This window comes from Rhea americana, unplaced genomic scaffold (genome assembly GCF_003343005.1).
Source record: "Rhea americana isolate MKP2758 unplaced genomic scaffold, rheAme1 scaffold_127, whole genome shotgun sequence".
In the NCBI taxonomy this organism is placed as follows: domain Eukaryota; kingdom Metazoa; phylum Chordata; class Aves; order Rheiformes; family Rheidae; genus Rhea; species Rhea americana.
This window is the reverse complement of record NW_028185339.1, coordinates 2018135-2038687: the sequence shown is the minus strand read 5'-3', so window position 1 is coordinate 2038687 and position 20553 is coordinate 2018135.

The window sequence follows — 20553 nt, the reverse complement described above, 5'->3', positions numbered from 1 at the left end:
ATGTTATATATTATTGAACTGAATCACTCTCTGATTCAGTTTAGGACTCCAATTTCATGGTCGTTCACACTGCATATTCATTCGCTGTTATTTTAGTTCATTCTTTAATGCTATCCAGTACATTCCTCATTCCCCCACCTCTCTTTATGCCCTGACCCCACACACTAGTGCAAAGACCCCTGTTGCTAGTGACTTGCTAGCAAATAACAAAAGTGTATTTGTGCCGATTACTTCCTATTCGTGGTGTGAACATAGTTGGATATCAGCTAAAGATGATGAGGCCCAAGTTGATATCTGTCATCCCCTGCACTCGTATGAGTGGTTTTTCTACCAGGAAAATTTTCCAACAGCAATATGATTAAGCAGAAGCACAACTGGCACAAACTGGCTCTGTAAGAAATCGGAAATAAGTCCGTTCAAATTCAAAACACTTAAAGCTACCTCTTTCCAGGTCCTGCAAGACTGTGTTGCTCGTTTTAGGGCTTCTACTGTGGGAGTCAGTGACAGATATCAGCTAGAAGCATGTCACCAGGTTGAAAGGGAAGAAACACTTCACTCTGTTGCTCTCCATACTCCTAAAGTACCTGTGTCATGTTGATTTGCAAAACAGCAACACCTGGATTAGAGGCACTCATACGTTTGTGGCAATAGTATAAAGAATTGCATCATATACTTGAAAGGGAAGCAATCACCAAGCCTATGACTCTACGTAACCCGAAGCATAAAAAGAATAGAAAGTATGGCTTCCTGATATTCCAATGTCTTGTTAATCACCAAATACGATTAATAAATGTCATGATATTTGGTACTAGGAAATCTAACAAGGACCATCCGGCACTTTCTTGCTCAAGGATGGCTATGATGTGCCATCCAAGGATGGCTATCTGTCTCCAAGTGGAGGGACACCACCTGCCTTCTCTTCCCATAGATCAAGTGGTACAATCAAAGAAAGCAAGACCCACAGTGAGATTTCACTTTGGCTCTGCAGGACTACAGTGTAAATGGTCCATACAAAATGACTGGATGACRGGCTTCCTACTGCCATGTGCATCACTTTTGGCATATTCTAACCCCCACAACTGTTCAAAGCTTTAGGAGAAGGTTTCTCTAAAGAATGAATCCACTGATATCTTTGCACTGCCAACCTCCACCATGAGMAGTGGATCTGACTGTCAACATGTGAGACTTGTCCAGCAAGCCATATATTCAGGTATGTTGAGGGATAGCTTAATATTAAGGGCTGTGAAAGTTTTTAAATCATTTCTGGTCATTCCATATGTGGAGGATAATGAAGTCCTACCAGCTGAGATAATGGTCTCACTCATATATATCCATCACTCAAAAGCAAAAATATTGGTCTAGGATAATCTGTTCCTGAAATGATTCTATAATAATTCTAACTTCTTCACTTAATCCTGTAGTGTAACTCATAATATTTATTAAGCAGCTCTCAAGAAGCCTTGAACACTTTTCTTCTCCTCTTACTTCTAACATAACTGTAGAAAGATATAAGGGCAAAAAACAGGGAGAAAAGTGCATAGGACCTGCAAACTCCTTTGCCCAGCTACCATCTTCCATTTACTGTTAGCGTAACAGTATTATGATCAGGCACAGTCAGCTCCTCACTCCCAGTCTCATTAGGAAAATATCATTACTCTAGCGTCTCACTGAAAGGGTACCATTTACTACATTTCTGAAATGCAGGCTGTTATAGCTATGAATCTCTGAATTCATGCAAAATGTATGAAACTCAGCATTTAATTGYCAGAAGAGTAAGAAAATTCTGGTAGACCCAGTTTATTCCATTAAGTTAGCAGTAGAAGTTCAGAAATCGTAGATTTTCAACCAAGTGAGATGGAAGCTATAAAGTGAGGTCCTCAGTACACAGCTGGGAACACCAGTGCCTACTGATTTGACTGATCCATTATAAGACAACAGATAACATACAGGTCTATCGTATTTCCACTCCACTCAGTGAAAAACCGTTCGGACTGTGATTAYGATGCTCAGATTTGTTTGAACATTTTCACATCTGTTATAAGTCATGTAGTGGTCTCCTTCASTGGTAGTGAGGAGAGCTGTAACGGATCACAGGCCTAGGACAGAAGTTACACAGTTTGTGTGTATCAGCTGATCTACATGAAGAGTCGTCACTGGGTTCCCGTACTTAGTGGTYGTTATTTACAGATATTGTTTACATGATAATTTTGACAGAGGCAATCAGCTGTAAATGTGGCCTAATTTTTTTTTTTTTTTGAAAATATCCCTGGAATAACTAGATCCCTATGAGTGATATTTTTAGTGTACTGTGGAAGTGACTGAGTGACTCACCACGTCCCAGCTAAAACTTAGTCTCTACAATAGCACTCTGAGACTGGGAATAGTGGGTRCAATCAGCTGTCTCCAAACAAAGCRGTGGTGGCAGGACTGCCTGCATCCCTAGCGTTAGGAGAAGTGCAGGTGTTTGAGTTGTGCCTTGCTGAGGAGTGCTTGAGCTAAACTGAGAGTAAGAGGCCTCACAGACCCCTTATGAAAGGGAAAAGGTATTTCACTCCATCACCTGAAAAACRTATGTCCTGCTGCTGCAACTGTTACTTCTTTAGTTAGTTACTGTTATTTTACATTAAAAATATGCAGATGTATCATACATCCACAAAGCACTATTCCTACTAAAAAGGATAGTTTTTAGAATATTACTGTGTAATATTCCTTTATAAGGTTAAACTATTAAACTGTCGTCAAAATTCTAGCCCATACTGCAGTATTACTGTAAGAAATAATTCTTAAAGAATGTCTTAAGTAATTCTATAAAGAAATTATAGGCAGAAAAGATTCTTTCTTTTCTTTCCAGAACAAGATCATTCTTTACAATACTTGACCAACGACATTGTCTAGTTGCATTTAAAATGGTACAAGAAGAGGTTATTCAATCAAGCACTCAGCTTTGTTGTCTGGAAGCCTCACTCCCTAGTTTAACCTTCAGGTGTCTGAGTCTTCAGGTTGTTCTTCTGCAGAAGCAGCCTTAATTTTTCTAATGTCCCTTAGTTCTATGATGTGCTCAAAGCCTACAAATAATGTACATTTGGTTCTTACTTTCAGTAAAGTAAGAACTTAAATTGTACTATCTTGTTCTTTTTAATTTGTTATAATTCATAAAAGCTTTATTACAAACAGAACCACGAAGAACCTTGATGTGACAAACTTTGAGGTAACTAATSAGGAATGGCTCTTTTCTGCTGCTACTGAAAAAAATGTCTGAAAAAAATGGCTACCTGAAAGGATGAAGTCATTTATAGAACAAGTTACCTAATGGTACTGCAGTTTTCTAATTAGTCACAGGTTCAAATGATACCAGTATTGGTTTATGCTTCAGGGCATGAACAGTACTGAATTAACTGAATAAACTTATTATAAATTGGTAATTAATAATAATTATAAAATGGGAAGAAGAAGAGTGACATGATTGGCTAATAAGAGTGGTGAGTTTTGAAATTAATACAACATAATTTCCTACTCAGTACATGTTAGCCTTGTAACTAAATTAACATAAGTAATTTTAAAGCATTTTAGAAGAAAACTTTGTAATTGCAGCGAGGCATTATGGCATATTAGTTCATGCCTAGTTGCATTGATGGTAATCAGCTGGTATTAGTTCATGCTTGATGTGTCAGTTGATTCTTGCCAATACATCTAGATGTGAATGAATATACATAAATTTGTGTTTGGGGCACAAGTATTATTTTTCTCATATTTTACAAATTTGAAAAATTCAGTTTTGCAAATATTGACAGATCTTCTAAGCCAGTAATCAGAGAGAAGAGGACAGTATCAAAATGATGAAGGTCGTTAGCTAAGTGCCATGGCTCCTCTAACCCAAACTGGAAAGCACTGTCCTGCCAAATCCTTCCAGAAAAGCAAGAAAATGGCCCCTACAGACAGCTGTGCTACCTGCCTGAGTTCAGAATGAACAGAAAAGCAGAACGAGGTTTGTACTGGTCAGGTTTTAGACTAGGTATCCAAGTCATACTTATAAAGCTGTGAGTTTCAAGTACCAAGAACACATATTTAATGAACTGTAAATGACTTATTTGAATATGCTGTTGAGAAGTATTAAGAGATCATTAACTTACTGCTGACCAGCCACCTGAGGTGAGTAGGAGAGAGAGCGTGGCTTACTGGGTCACTGTGCAGTACTCATAACAGCRCTTTTTTTCCTTTGTACCTCCTTGCAACACTGCATCATTGATGATGGGTTCAAGTTCCACTGTATTGCTCAAGTCATACATATCTAGTATGACTAGTAAGATTACTTGTATGGGTATAATCTCACTCCTCTGTTGCATTTCCATGGTCCATAGTCTTTCAGGTAGAGTAGAGCAAGAGTCAGAACATTTTTCTGTGCTGAAAGACATAGCTTCTTGGTGCCAGAAACATGTTATCAATTTGTACCAATTTCAGATGTTCTCTCCTGCCAAAAATGAAAAGTGAATAAAAAGCCCTCCTTAAAACAAATGGAAAAAATATTTCACTTCAATATTCTCTGAATCAACAAAAGATGTTTCAAAGTGCACCATTTTATTTCAGTGCSCTCCATATAAAAGAAGGCCTTTTTCTATTTGAATCAATAGAAATAAATTTTGTTTTTATTTCCTCCACAATTACAAACTAATATTTACAAAAATTAGATATATTAAATATTTACAAAAAAAAATAAAAATCAGAAATGAAATGTGAGTACAAGTTGACAAATTTCAGCTTTTTAATTCATAAATAATATTTTTAGGGGAAATTTCCTCAAACTAGGCAACCGATTAGTTACATAGTTCTGACTCTCAGATGTATAGAACAACACTTATATGTGTAAGAACTGTACTTAGCACCCTTGCCGTATGTCATATTGCTTCTAAGGTGGCTTTATTGTTTACACTGTACACAGACAGAAGAGAGACACAGATATTCAGATTAGCATAGTTTTCACTCTTCAGCACTCTGACCTCCAAACCTCAATRCAGGTACTGAGAAATCAGCATATGAAGGTAGGTGACTTGGCAAATATCACATAAGAAGCCTCAGGAAACCTTCTGCCCTCTTTAATCTCCTGCTTCATTCCCAATAAATTCTGTGGTCTAGTTCCTTGAGGAGAAAAAAGCTGTTATTCTTCTCAGAAAGGTCTCTTTCTTTACAACACCCTGATCTATCTCCATAGTAGATTTCTTTATGTCCTAAACAAAGAAAAGCACTTGGTGGAAAAAAATGTTCTGCTAAAAAATTATATAATTAATTATATATTAAAAGACATGAATATAAGTCAGTTTGTAAGGGTAATGTTATTTCTGCTCTGTCTTAACTTCTGAGTTCTTCAACTTACCATTTTAATGATCTTCTGGGATGCATTTCTGAATAGCAGGATGTTTCATTTGCTTTGCAAGATCTGTAGCAAAGATCTCTCTTCCTCTCCTTCTCGGATGAACTTTTAAGCAAATCTTATGAATAGGATCTGCAGATGTGTGCACGAATGAAGGTAACACTCTGACTGTTCTGTGTGTTTTACAGTGTCAATACAGGGGGCATCAACGRGCATCCAGTTGCGGGTGTGCGGATCACAGGCGTAACATTTTAGAGACTGAGAACCTGGCTGGAATTTCACAACTAATTAATCTCCTTAGGGGCTGTCTCCGACGCACAGAAATTATGATTTTAAAGAATTTATTATAAGTAAAGGATATCTAGACACAGTACCATCAAGTTTAAAAGTCTTTTGAAATCTGTTGTAGAAGGAAAGACTTTGGGGTKGAAAAGTGAAAAAAGCAGTACTGAGAACATAGGTCAAGACATTAATATAAATTTGATCACTTCCTTTTTATTCTCCAATATTCCTTACAATAAATCAGATCACCTCCTCACCTGCACACCCCCTGCACACTTCACCCTTCCTCTCCTGATTTCGGATCACCGAATGTAAATCTGTGACAAGGGTATCTATATATAATATTAATGGTGCTGAGGAGTGTTGGTGTGAAGCGTGAGTACTTGCCAAGTAAGGAGTGATCAGAGCAGAGCTGTTCATCCTCTGCAGCATGCTCTACATCATCTGCAGGACAAATGTAACATCATTAGGCAAAAAAAGGCAGCCATTCTGCAAGGAAATGGCTAACTTGGAGGTACCAATCAATCTCAGCAAGCGAGGTTCTCTGTGATACTGTCACAAGCAACAGACAAAACAGATTGCAGTGTAGATCACAGGGCGGTTAAGAAAAAGAAAAGAAAAGAAATAAAAAACAACAACCCTCTCCTCTCCTTCCCATTTCCCTATCCCTCCCCCCACTGAGATTTACTCACGTAACCGCTTGCCACTGATCTGAGTCCATTTACCAGACAGCCCAGACTTTCCTGCTTTATCCTTAAAAGCGCAGCAATAAGCAATGATGTTTATCGGTTAATTTAGTAATGAATACAGTAGCTGCTGAAGGCAGAGTCCACCAGTATTGTAGGGGGCTTTATTAAATAGTCAATAGACATGAGTTGTGGGATTAAAAAGATTCATTAACTGGTTCCTAAAACAAGTTCCCCAAAATAAACAAAAAGTAAGCCAAAGCAGTTCCAGTTACCATCATTATTTACATCTAAATTGCAATTAAATTATTTTCTCAGATATTTGCAAGTCTTATTGACTTTTTATCTTGATAAATGTCTGCTATCAAGTTACAGTTTTCTCCCTACCTAGGACCTGAACACACACATATTGAAGTCAATGGGAATATTTGTTCTGCTGGCAGTGGACAGTGAATCAGAAGTCACGAATTGCCTTCATGAAACAAGGCAATAATAATGTTTTTGTGTGCTACACATTTCGCTTTTTTGCTGGTGAATGGAAACTAATTGCAACTGTACAGATTATTTGATATCACATTCCTCCCAAATCATTTATATTGACTAAAATTTATTAATTAGTAAAGAAACAGGAAAAGAGAGAGCTTTATCTTAATTCTCATGCAATGTGTTTAAAGAACATTGGAATTTTTATTAATATTCACAGGCTGGAAGTTCTGTTGTTTAACCACAATTGCTATGTTCCTTTTAGCAGGAATTTATTTTTAGAATCTGCAAGGGTTAAATCTACCATTTGCTGTTTCTGTTCTTGTATCAAGGTCAGAATGAGCAGGTAGCCCAGTTCACAGTTTGCAGGACTAATAAATCTTTCCAAAGGTCAGCATCTGCAGTCATTATCAACTAATCAGTTTTAATTTGGTTTTTAATATATAAACACTTGGGATCATGTAGAAAACATCATGCATGTTGTTTAAATCTGATTCTTTTTTAAAAACATAGCTTGTTTTAGTCAGTTCATTAATATTTTAAATAAAGGAAATCAATAGGCGCATTAAAGCTGCTTACCTTCAAGTCTTTCTTGTTTTCACAAAATATTAAAGATAACAATAAATAGYTGCACTTTTTCTGGTGAAGTTTTAGTCAAAGCTGTTGTTTCTCTTGTGAGATTAATCGGATCAGCTGTGGTGCAGACCAGTATACATTGATTCATTTGAGAGAACTGAGAGAACTGACTTGATTCAACTGACTTTCAACTATAGCAAATACACAGTTTACCATTTAGGCTATTTAAATCAAGAAGAGTAGGAAGAACAATGTGAAATATCATGGTATAACATTATAAAATATCAAAACATAGGGTTTAGGTAAACTTTTGAGAAACATCTTTAAATCATAGTGTTTAAAGAGGTTCACTTGTTTCGTGACGAAAAATATTTCTTTTTCTAGTTGTGCCTTCTTCCTAGAACTAACTTCCAAGAATTTAGCAGTGTCATGAAACAACTCATTGCAGTCAATAAGATCACCAGTGTTAAACTAACAGAAGTTATCGGTCTGGTCTGTCACTTCATTACCATATTTGGCACCCAAATYCAAAATTTAGATCTTCAGAAATACCTGCCCAGTTGCTAAGAGCCTAGAGAATCTTAAATTTGATGTTCCTCAGACTTTAAGCTCTCTTCATACTTAAAATAGTTGTGTCTGAATTCACACAAATCATCTTGACTTAAGACCCAGTGAGAGCAACTGGCCAGCCTACTTACTGCTGGTGGATGAGTTTAGAAACCCTTGGTCCTAGGAAGGTCATAGAGTGACCATGAGCATAAACCCCTTTGGCTTCCAGTCTGCTTATTGTTGCCAGATGGATGGATTCGAATGAATTTGTCTTTCCTGAAGTAGTTCTTTGGGATTGATGTGGGATAAGATGAATGTGGGTGTTACTGCATGCTTGCAGATGTTCTCGGATGTTCTTACTATCAAGGAGAGTGACTCATTAAGGTGAATTTGCAGTGAAACAGTGATGTAACCCACTCTGGTTTAGGCGATGCAGATTCTTTTTGTATTTTCTGAAACTGAAGCCTGATCTGAGAATGACTAAATAAAGAACAGCAAATCACTTGAGTAAGCACTGCATGCTCTGGGAAGGCAGTGGTTTGTAATGTTGTCCTATCAGTATATATTAAAATTTAAAATATATTTTGAAATCCAGTGTTTATCAAAAAAAGATGCAATACTAGTCTAATTTTGACATTTTTCAAAACACCTAGAATATTATTTTTAAATAAATTACATATTACTTCTTTGCTTATTTACCAAATTTATTTTTAATATGAACAATAAAATTTCAAAATATAATGTTTTATAACATCCTCAAATATTTTAAATAGCATTTTCTTAAACCTTATGTTAACATTAATTACTATTTTGATAGAAAGAACACTGGATGGTCTACCTAAATAGCGTTTTCTAAGCTCTTCTCATCCAAAAACACTTTAAAGAAACATTGTCATTGCAACATTTTTCAGTGGATTGTACGGCACTTCAGAAACAGCATCAGAGAGCTAGCACCTGTGAGCTTATGATCTGTTAGGAGTGCAGACAGTCCTGGAACCTTGTGTAAATATGTTTAATCAGATGGTGGTCGAGGGACCACACATGTAGGGCCTCATCCCCCTCCTTTTAAAATGATGCAGAACATTTCTTTTTCTTTGATTTAAATGAGAAATGGATCAGATTATAGACTGCAGGATTTCCTCAAATGATTCATCTRTTGTGCATATTGCAATAGGTCTGTCCAGTGTATTCTAGAGATCTTAAGGGGAATTTTATCAGGTTGTATATGAGCAAGAACTGCTGTATTAATGAATTATTAATTACGTAAAAAAACCAGTTAGAACACAGCAAAATTTAAGCAGAGGCAGTGAAAACTAAAGAGACTTTAATGAGGGTATAATAGGAGAATAATAAGAATATTAATAAGAATATAATAAAGAGACTACAGGAAGAGCACTACGGTCTCCCAGTCCAGGCCCACATGGAGGACCTACCTGCTGTCTTACAGAGAATATTGGGACCTTCAATGGCTAAAGCTGATCAGGACTTTGATAGCTGAATACTAGGAAAAGCTGGTATCCTCAGCAGCACAAAGTCATTCTGTTCAAACATTATGTCAACTATGGAGGAAACATATCACCTTCTGAGTTTCTGGCACCATTTCCTGGAGCAGTTTGGGATTCTCTCAGAAGTCTCCCTTTAAATGTTAAGCCTCTCAGATTCATGTCCAGTGAAATCACATAAAATATGCTACAGCTCCAAAAAGATGCCAAGCTTACCTGATTTTTATTATTCACAACTGCATCACAGTAAAATATACAYGTTATTTAGTCATTCTGTGCCATGAACAGGCAGCAGATGAACACTCTCTTCCTAAGCCTTAGGAAACTAAGTCACATTGAGAGGGAGCCTTAGCTTTGCATGGCAGAATGGATATTTACTTGACCTTTTAGATGTCTCAGGTATAAGGAGRCAAAGCTGGCAACATCTGCTGATGAATAATATGTGGATTGATAGGCTATTGGAGGAGCTGCACTTGTCACAAAAGCTGTGAAATGTAAGGAAACATCCCTAAACTTTCCCGTGGCTTTTTTGATGGTGGAAAATGTAATGAAGGACTATAATAGGAAAAGTTAATAGATATGGAAACGAATCACTATGAAACTGATTCCTTATCTTCTTTTAAAAGAGCAGCCATAAGTTTAAGTGTATTTTATACAGGGAGATATTTCCAAGGTTGATTTTGAATAATTTATTCGGATGGATGGACTTCTTTTTCTCAAAGTCATTGAAGGCAGAACCTGGCTCTGAAGAATTATGAGCAGAGGTTAGAAGGATTGTGGGCCCAATCTTAGTCTCACTGAAAACAATGGAAAATATTCCATTGATTTTGTGGGAGATGGCTCAGGGTCTCTATCTTTTGCCTATCTGACCTTTCCCATAATGCTATGCTGCCAATATGAATACCTGCAATGGGAATGAATGAAGTGAATACACTCGGGATCTCAAATGTTGACTAGAGGGAGAAAGAACTCTGCTTCTACTTTTCAGTTGAGAGACCATATATATWTTTTTGCGTTACACTGGTCTGGGCAAACACACAACCACATGCCTTAAAATTCTACTTGTCCTGTGGAGAGGTCCTACTCAGGTAAAAATATTGTGAAAAAAAAAAAAGGCAAAGGGCAATGCCTTTGTGTGGAAAGTCAATGCTCCAGAGATGTAAGTAGAYGGCTACAGCACGTCTGCAGTTTGTGCATTTAGGATCTGAATCAAAGTTTACTAATATCAGAAAAATGATTCACATTGACTTCAGTTGTCTTTGAAGCAATGCACTGCATTCGTTCTGTATGAGATAATTCATTAAAGGGGTGCAAAGGCATTAAACTGTATTTCTACCACATCTTCTGATTATTTTTACTCACAGACAACTCCTACTAAGGCCATTAAAATTCTAGTTTTAGATGGAATTAGGGAAGTTTGGTRGGAATTTTAAACCTGACTTAGGGCTGAAGAATAACAGACTTCCGAACAAAAGGAAACCAGGAAAGTTCAAGAAACTTGCAAGCTGCCACTCCAATCCAGTCTGTGTTTCCGAGTTGCAACCTAGATTTTATGTATTAGCCATAGAAAGTTGCTTATGCAAGTTGTTCATGAGTACCCTTAGTGAAGGCTTCTACCTACTGTCTTTTCTGCTTTTCCACACTGTGGCTGTTTTGATTCTATTTAAGCCTTTTCAATTGCTGCATATGACATTTTAAGTCACTCCAGGACTTAAACTACTGAAACTGTGTAACTATACAAGTCCTTGAAATGAATGCTACATTATGTGTAGGGGTTGTCTTATCACTTACTGTACAGTTTAGAGATAATAAATCTAATTGATTCTCCCTTGTGTTATCTTAACACCAGAATCCAACACAAACTATACAGCAATATTTAAATGATCACAACACAAAGTCAACATGATGCCATGGAAAAGAATAGAGCAATATTCTTAATTCTGCAAACCTGTATTGGTAATCAATTGAAATGCTGGAGCAATTGAAGAGCTGTCCAATTTTCAATTGCAGTATAAGTTGGGAAACAATTTGAAAATAATGGCTCATACAAAGAGTTTTTGAAACAGTCAATATGGTCTTCATGTGAAGGACAAATAAGAATTTGGCAGTCTACCCATTGTTCAGTCTTTATGCATTAGATGTTATCTGCAGAACTCACCAAAGTGGCCCAACTCAGATCAGTGTGAAATCTTTCAGTGTGGCTCCAATAAAAATGTATTTAGTGGGATATTCATTCTGAAGGCATATTCAGTGAATGTGTGCTAGCATTACTTTGAGCATTACTATCAATATACAGTCACTGAAAATTTGGTTTAGTCAGTTGACTCACATTTGAAATGCTTGCTACCTGTAATATATTTTTACTATATTACTGTGTTGCATTCTGTTAAAATCAGGGCTGTAGATCACTGATGTCTAAATGATTTTTCTTACACACCAGATATGATTTGGAGACAAGTGTTTATATAGCTTTCCTTTGATAGAAATTTGCATTACTAAAGTTTGACTCTCAACCTGAATTAAGACACAAATCTGCCCTCTTCCCTTCTGATCATCTCCCAAAAAGAACAGAGCTGTAGATGTTCAATATTATAGCCTGGGTTAATTTCTATGGAAACCTCTGGTTAGAAGCTAAGTATTTTTAGTATGATGTTCTACAGATAGTTATCCCCGATGGGACTGAAGACTAGTTTCACACTTACAGTTCCTTATTCTTTTCCTGGCTAGTTCATGCCAGTAAGACAAGAACTCTGCCTTAATAGAGAGATTCCAAAGGAGAGGACCAACATGGCAAGGTGGAGCAGGACTAAAAATTCCCTAGAGAGTATTCTAGTATTTAATCCCTCTTTACTGATGCTGTCTATGAAAAGCAGAAAATGTCAACAATAAAGATGAGATTTTAAGCTTGCAACGCTAGCATTCTGGGAGGCAGGCACTTCTGCAATAGTCAAGAATGGTGTAGTGAAGGAAACTCCAGAAAATACTGCTCTGTGTTATTTCCATGGAAAAGAACAAAAAATAAAAAAAAAAAAAAAAAAAAAAAAAAAAAAAGCCACTGAATTTCAAAGAAGCCAAAGGATCATATCCTGGACCTCACAAAAACACTGGAGTAATTTTAGATTTGGCAAGATACTAATGTAACTAAGACCACTGAAGTCTATTTTTTGGGGGAGGGGAATGTTGTGTGCATACGTAAATGACAATTTCTATGTTCATATACATACAAAGTGATGGGTGAGTGTGTTTCTTAATGCACAGGATTAAAGGATGGCTGGTCAATCTTTTTCATGTTCACTATGYGCAATTTCCTAAGTGCGTATAGATGGATTTGTTTCATATATGATTGTACTACCTTACCAACTCTAGTTTTAAAGAAGTGGTGTTATTTCTAGTGTCCTGGACTAATTCTACCTTCTTAGTATTTATGTTTACCCTATGGCATTAGCTGAATATTTTCTTCCTGTTCCATGTGAAGTTGTTGTTTAGCGCTGCCTTAATCTGAAATAAGTGGGTTTACTTCTGTAAAGTAGGAATAAGGGAAGCAGAATTAAGCCTTTCATTCCTTTATGCTGTATTTGTATACAGCAAATATATTTTGTAACTAGAAAAGGCATTTGCTGAGGCAAATAAAATACATTTTTGATATTCAAAAAGGCCAAGGAGGAAGGTAGGGCCTGTCACAGAGAAGCCTATCTCTATGCTCGGGGATACCCCAAAAGCAGTATGGTGCTACTCCCTTGAGAAATAAAACAGCTAGAGGCTCTGGATTTAACACTCCTGGGATCTTCTCAAGGCTTTCAACTCCTGACTGAGATGGCAAGCAGATAAAGCCTGTGAAGCAGGTTGTGGTCATGACCATTCTGCAATGGTTGAACCGAACAAAGCCTTCGCCCTTCCAGAGCCAAAGTGCCATATGCAAATTCAGTGAAGGAAACATTGCGCTTGTAAACTCATTTTTCTAAGACACCTCAACAACGGCATACCTTTTAATCTATGACTGGTGACATGGACTGTGTGAGGTTGTTCATACGACTAAAGTCAGCATGCACTCAAAAGCTTTGCTAATTAATACCATCTATGGGTCTTCTTTGAACCATACTTGCTCTCGCTAATGAACCTCTGGATTCAACAACTTGTTTACATCTATGCTATAAAGCTCTATTTCTTACTATGTTTCTGAATGTTACTTTATTTTCGTCTAGCTTTAAAACCATATTCATTTACTGTGGAAGGTCTGGAATACTTTCTTAGCTGATTGCTTGTGACATAATTAGCTGGCAATCTGGTGTCAAGATAGCACATGTAAGTATTACAGTAATGTAGTAAATTGTAGAAAGGTTAACCAAATGAGATTTGTACCTCTGAAATCTTTACAATGATGAGAGTAAGCCTCTTTTTTTTTTTTTTTTAAAAAAAAAATCATACTCTAATGTTAATCTTTTAAGCTAAATCTATTTAATTCATTCCACATGTTAGAGAAGTATTAACAATTAATTGCTGCCTGATTAAAAAGAATGTCCTGCATGAAATATAAAAACAATAGCAGTTTGACACATACAGCATGTCTTTTGTTGTACGAGCAGAAGAGAGACCTATAGGATCATAAGCCAGTGATGTGTAAAATCAAAAAAGGTCGGTATTTAAAATTCTTCACACAGATAATTACATCATGTCTAAATGGGTAAAGCAACGTCCAGGAACCTTTTAAGGTATTTTTAGCACTAATTATTTTATCTTCATGCTAGCCCAAAGCACTGTAATGAGATCAGATCAATATTAACGCTGAGGGGATGAGACGGGAGAGATGCTCGGGGACCATCCAGCACCGGGGCGTTGTTGCCGTGTGGGCAGAGGCAAGTTCGTCGCGAGGACCGCCTTTTGTGAGCTGCCCCGGCGACCCAAGCGGAGTCACAGCCTTTTATCTTCTAAGGGCTAAATACACTGCTCAATTGCTGCCCTCTCATGTCCTCTCCGGCAGTTCGTTTTTCTCTCTCCTCTCGTCCTTTTTATGTGACTACAGAATTTCTAAGGAGAGCTGGAGGGAGAGAGCTGGAAGAACATGTTAGTCCACAGCTGCCTATCAGTCGAGGACAGAGGGTTTGATTAAAGGGGAGCTCCCTCCTGGATTTCACACATCACATCAATCACATTGATCAGCCCCCAGAAAGGCAACATATTGTCTGGGAATAAGCCAAGGAGGGATATCAATTTCACAATAGCACTTATGTCTTTCAGCCAAGAACTAGTTTATTTTTGGCTACTGAAGACTCACTTTGGAGCTCCATTTATGTCCAAAGATTTTCGCTATTCACTTGCTATTTCTCTAGCAAGTTATTGCTAACTTTTACCTTATATCTGTAGCCCTATATTTGACTTCCGTGCAGAAAAATCAGCTTTCTGCTTGCTGTGAATATCCAGTGATGGGACTTGCTATCTGTGCACCTATGTCACTTCTTTCTTCCACTGTTATTCTTAAACACAGAGTCTTTAGGAGCGCTTACATTTTTTATCCTTTTCTCCCCCTGTAATCTTCAAGTAGTGATCAAGCTCTTAGTAAAAGCTGTATCTATAAAATCACTGGGTTATTCCTTCATCTAAATGATGCACTAAAATACATCCACTGTTTTGAGATAACATTTATTAATATCATTTGCAGAAGAACTTTATAAATGATATCTGACTTTGCAATAAAGGTATCTACACTTCCCGGTCCCAGATATTCCACTTTTATGGATATGTAGTTTTGTCAGATAGTTTTTTGATTGATTTTTCTCTCTCTGTCACTTTAAAGAAATCATTCTTACATATTGTTTTATGTTACACTCCCAAGGAGGTTTCATCTAGTTTGTTGACATAATGAATCCTACACCCCATGATTAATTACTTGTATTATATTATTATATCCACCTACATTTACCCTGGCTACTTTCTCAATAATTGCTGCTCTGTGAATGTATTTGAGTGTGTGTGTGTGAAAGAGGGAGAGAGAGAAAGAGAAAGGGAGAAATAGGGCTCAGTTAAGCTGCAAACTGCGGTAGGGAATGAGCACCGGAATTAACAAAAACGACCTCTCCATCATTAAAAATAAGGATTTGAAACAGAAAGAAAATTGCCAGTATAAAATTCTTCTCACGTAAAATCCTGATGATTTGATTTGTTTTCTGACATAATGTGTGTCCTACAAAATACCTTTTAAGGCAAGTTATCATTTAGTACCCAAATTGTTATTCTCCCCTCACTATCACTACTTATTTATCTAATGACAGAGTGACCACAGCAATCCCTAAAAAGGAATTTTTAGCCTGACTGTCTGTGTGGCATGCTGGAAAATAATATTTTTAAAAGAGCTGTTTTAACATTTCCAGTGATACAATGCTTGCTAACTCCATAGCACAGAGTTTTATGTTCCTTTCGTGTTTGTTAAACCATCAGAGATTATCTCCATCATTTGATAGAACCATTTAGATAATCTTATTTTTCAGTGAGGGAGTGGGAGAGAAATTATAAATTAGCTAACACGTCCTGATCCTGAAGTTAACAAAATATCATGCTATGTTTCTTCTAACTATGTATATATAATGTAATCTCAAAGTAATATGCTCATACCTTGAAAGAAGTGATACAGAAAATTAGGTTACATACGTGTTTTAATAATGTTTTGCACCAGCTGAACAGAGACTACCTTTTTAAGGCTCTCTTTACTAAAGTTTCAAACTTTAACTTAAGAGCTGTGATTAAAAACATCATCAGAACATTATTTTTAATTCAGAGTAGCCAGAATGACATAACCCTGCTTACAATTATTTGGGCARACAGTCAGCAATGAAAAGACATCATTACATTGCATTCTTGAAAATGGTATAGCTATAYATACTTTTTCCCTGTCGGTACAGCCATACTATAGAAATGCTGAGAGGTAATGCTTGCTGTATGTTATTTTTTAATTAGGTAAAACGGGTCTTGAAGTATCAAAGACATCAACTTTCCAGTGCTATGATCTGTAATTACTTGCAAGTATTTTAGACAAACTATGTTAAAATTACTTTTTGTCTCTAAGCRTACTAAACACATTTATAATCTTGAAGCTTACATTTTCAAATTAAAAGCCAGTAAAGGATTTAATGTTTATGGACCCTYTGAATGAGCCTTTTATACCTTAGACTCTTAATAGTATCATTGTTATAAAGAGTGATACCACTACATGCATGTAACGTTATCCAGTTATTCTGATTATTTCTGTTAAACAAACCATAAGATTGAGTTTTGATCAGATTTAACAGTAAAGCCTGTGACAGCTTATTGCTAAAATTCAGGGTTTTGAATTTTTTTTTTTCTTTCCTAGCTCCCCGGATCTCTGTTTTTGGTGTGACTGATRTTATGTTTTGAAAATTCCTGTGCACATTGCAGGACATGTATACATCTTACACATACTCATGAACGCACTCTCCTGCAGAGTGTTAGTAATGTTTTCAAAAGATCAGTACTTTTCAGGTGTGCATTAGATAAAGCAGCATAAATGAATTACCTTTTCAGAACTAAAACGTCCCTTTGCTGCATACAGTAAACTCTTATGTCTTTTTTTTTCTTGCAAGTATCTATGCCATATAAAGAATCTTATAAAAATACTTCGTGGTAACACAAAAYGTGAAGTAAAGCTATTATTTGCTCAAATGAGTTTCAGAGCCTTCGATAATTTATCATAAATTTCCCTGAGTTCCTTGACTTTCTTCATCTTGATCTTTCCCGTTATATATCTACCATTTCAATATGTAGCCAATATTATCAYGCTCTGAACTAAGTCAGCAGTTTTGACATCTTCATTTCAATGTCCTTTTCTGTACCTTCAGCAATGTTAATGTTACAAATTACAGGAGGGTATATTAATAGCCATACCCAAGAAGCAGAAAGAAAAGTGCATTTTTTTAAACTAAGTACTAACTTGGGATTTCCTGGGCCCGTCGTGGAGCGAGCCGAACCCGGCGCTCCTCCGGCGTGATGATAATGGATTCCCTGTTGTTGGCGCAAAGGGCGCCGGGTCACCGTAAGCTCCTTAATGGACTGTGAAATAACTTTAACTGCATTAACCTCTCCGGATCACATGGGTGGCACCAACATCCACTCCTGAAATTCTCATTCGCTTATAGAGACAATACCATTAGATTATTATATTTTCCTTTTGGAATAGCAATAGGCTCAAAGCAATTATGCAGCTAAGCGTTTCCATTAAGCGAATAGGGCCTTAAAGAAGATTAACTGGAGCTTCTCCGGCAGTCAGTATAAAGGTGGAATAAGTCTGAAGATTTCGACAGAATTCAGGTCTGCTCTACCCTGCGTGTGATATCACGGTGCTTTAAAGAACGAAGTTGTTAGCTGGAACAGGAATGTGGCAGCCTGGGGGCCGCCCGAAGCGAGTGCCTCACTTCACAGCCCGCTTTCCGAACGTTTGCTTTTAAGAGGGTCACAAAAACACAAAAATCTCTGGAAGGAGAACGCAGCTGCGGCCACRGCAGGGAAGCTGCTTTCCCACAACCGGAAGCGAGTTGTTTTAACCCAATACCAAGGTCTCACGTGTTCTGAGGGTCAAAAATCACACCTGCCAGGGCAGGACGGGCCGGTCCTCCCGGCGTTTCGCCGTATCTGCCCAGCCACGAGGCCGCTGAGGGCGCGCCGAGGCGCGGAGGCTGCATGCCCATGGGCCTCCCCACGCCGTGCCGGGTGGGTCCTGCTGGTTGGCGACTGCTAGGTTCAGGCAACCACGTGCGGTCGTCAAAGTTCAGCAAAGCTGGTGGTGAGGTGCCCAAGTTGGTCAAACATGAGTGCACCTACGGAGCTGAGCACTTGCCTAGGTGTTGTGCTGAAGCGGGGTCTCTCGTCCTTCCAGTCACCCACAAAGTAGATCTGCTGATGGTTACCTCAGCCTTTCCTTGTGCCTTTGCCTTGCTTTATTTGCATTTACACAGAAAAGCRCCCGAGCACCCACCCCAAGTTCTAGGCATTTTGACATTGAATCTCAACCACACAGCAGAAATCAAGCAAAAGAATTTCGGGGAGATATTCTCATCTTYTTGGAAACGCCTCTGATTTGAAAGAAGTGAGTTACTGGTAGGGTTTGGGGAACAGGAGCTCAATGATTGGCTGGTAAAACCTCTAATTATCCCCTAATTCTGATTTTGGAAGGATAATTAGGCTATGATCATGAGCTATTACGTCGAATACTTGGAAAGTTTAAAAMCTTGAGACAATGTGAAATCATACTGTTCGACTTTCTGCTAAAATTAGTTTTGTGCAAAAAAATAATTTCAAGTAATTTTTTAAAAWTCTTTTTTTTTGAAAAATACTAAATAACACAGTAATACCTCAAAATTGAAAATAGCCAGGTACATTTCATTCCTTCACCAGGATATTCACCATCAAAATTTAGCTTAACAAGTTGTTTCAGCAGTAAGATAGGGGAAAGCATTTTCRTTTCTGGTTTAAATATTTTTCTCTTTGAATGAATGAATGAAACAAAGATTTCAAACACACATTTCTCCGTTCAACGGTGCTAGTTATCTCTAAAGATGATGCATTCATTTTTGTAGACCTTATTTCTCGCTTTTCTTGCTCAAGCTTTGCACTAAGACTGACAAAAATTAGACCACGCATTTAAATTTTTATTTATATTTTGYCTTTTGTCTTRCCAGGTCCCAGTATGTTCAGTCATTCTGCTGCATACTGAGTCCCTACAATGAAGCCATTATTTGGTTGTAGGGAAGAGCCAAGTGATCAATCAGAGTTTAGTACCGGGCTGCATAATGGACAGAAAAGAAATTTTGACATCAGTCTTGATGGGAAAGCTTTATAGGAAGGGAAAAGTCCTTTAAAAGTTAAATGCTGATCTGTGCGTGCAGATGTGTGCAATTGCCAYGGCCACATGCACAAATACAAGTAACATATATGTTTACCTGTATTTTTAGTAAATTGTGCCAGTAGAAGGAAGAAGAGAAATAGTGTCTGTCAGATATTAGTGAAATGCTCCTTCCCGCTTCCTTTTCTCAATTTGCCTTTCAGAATCCTGCAGCCGCCCCCTTGCTGGCCATTTTTTCTCCTTCTTTGTAATCTCTCCCATTCTGTAGCCTTCAAAGGCTCCTTTCAGCCCAGTATTCTTCATTTATTTCCCTTCAGTTCTCCTTCCACCTATATTTCATACAGCTTGTAAAGCGCAGCCTGTGGAAAGGAAGGAATCCCGTTGTATTTTAGCTCTCTTGGTAATAAAGTTTCAGTCCTTCTTGTTCTGGGAGCTATGTAGCACGTTGTGGCCCACGTTTGGGCTTTAACAGGTCGAGAGATATAACTATCACCCTAGCTTTGCTTCTCTCCCTTTTCTCATTACCAAGGCACTATCTGCATTTTTCTCTGACTCCAGCAGCCCCCAGTGACCAGGCAGCTGCCAGCTGACTTGTCAACTCTTACATTTTATGTGTGAAACTCAATATTTTTTTGCACCTCTAACATACCTGCTGTGCTTTTTTTTCTCCCCTAGTGGGTACAAATCACACTACTCCCATTTAACTCATTTGATATTTTAGCCAATATAAGGAGTTTTTTCCTTCTTTTTTTTTTTCTTTGAGGGAAAGTGGATGATTTTTAGCATTTGTCATGATGAGATAGAGTTGTCAGCCAAAATCTGATGTATCTCTACGTACTTGGCAGATGCTTTGTGCTGACTCTTGCTAGGTGCTACCTTATTCTGACCCCCAGAATAGGCAAAAATCCCGCTGAAGCTGAAGACAAGAACTTAGGAACGGGCCTAGGGAGAGGAAGCTAAGAGACTGTTGTGCTTAATTTGCCCCAGCACCCTTTGCCCACACAGCAAGCTTAAAGCGACGGCATTTAATAATAGTCTGAAAACATGATCCTGTCAAGAAATTGCATTTGCCCGCTTACACCGCATTTTGGCACTCATTCCTTACAAAACTTGGTACAAGTGCAACAGTAATAAAACCTCAGAACTGCTCTACAATACTTTTGTACTTTTAAGGGAATTAGACCATTTCTGTTTTAAATAATAATAAAAACTTGTGAACTGAACTGGACAACTTACCTGGTTTAGAAATAGCCATTTGTTTTT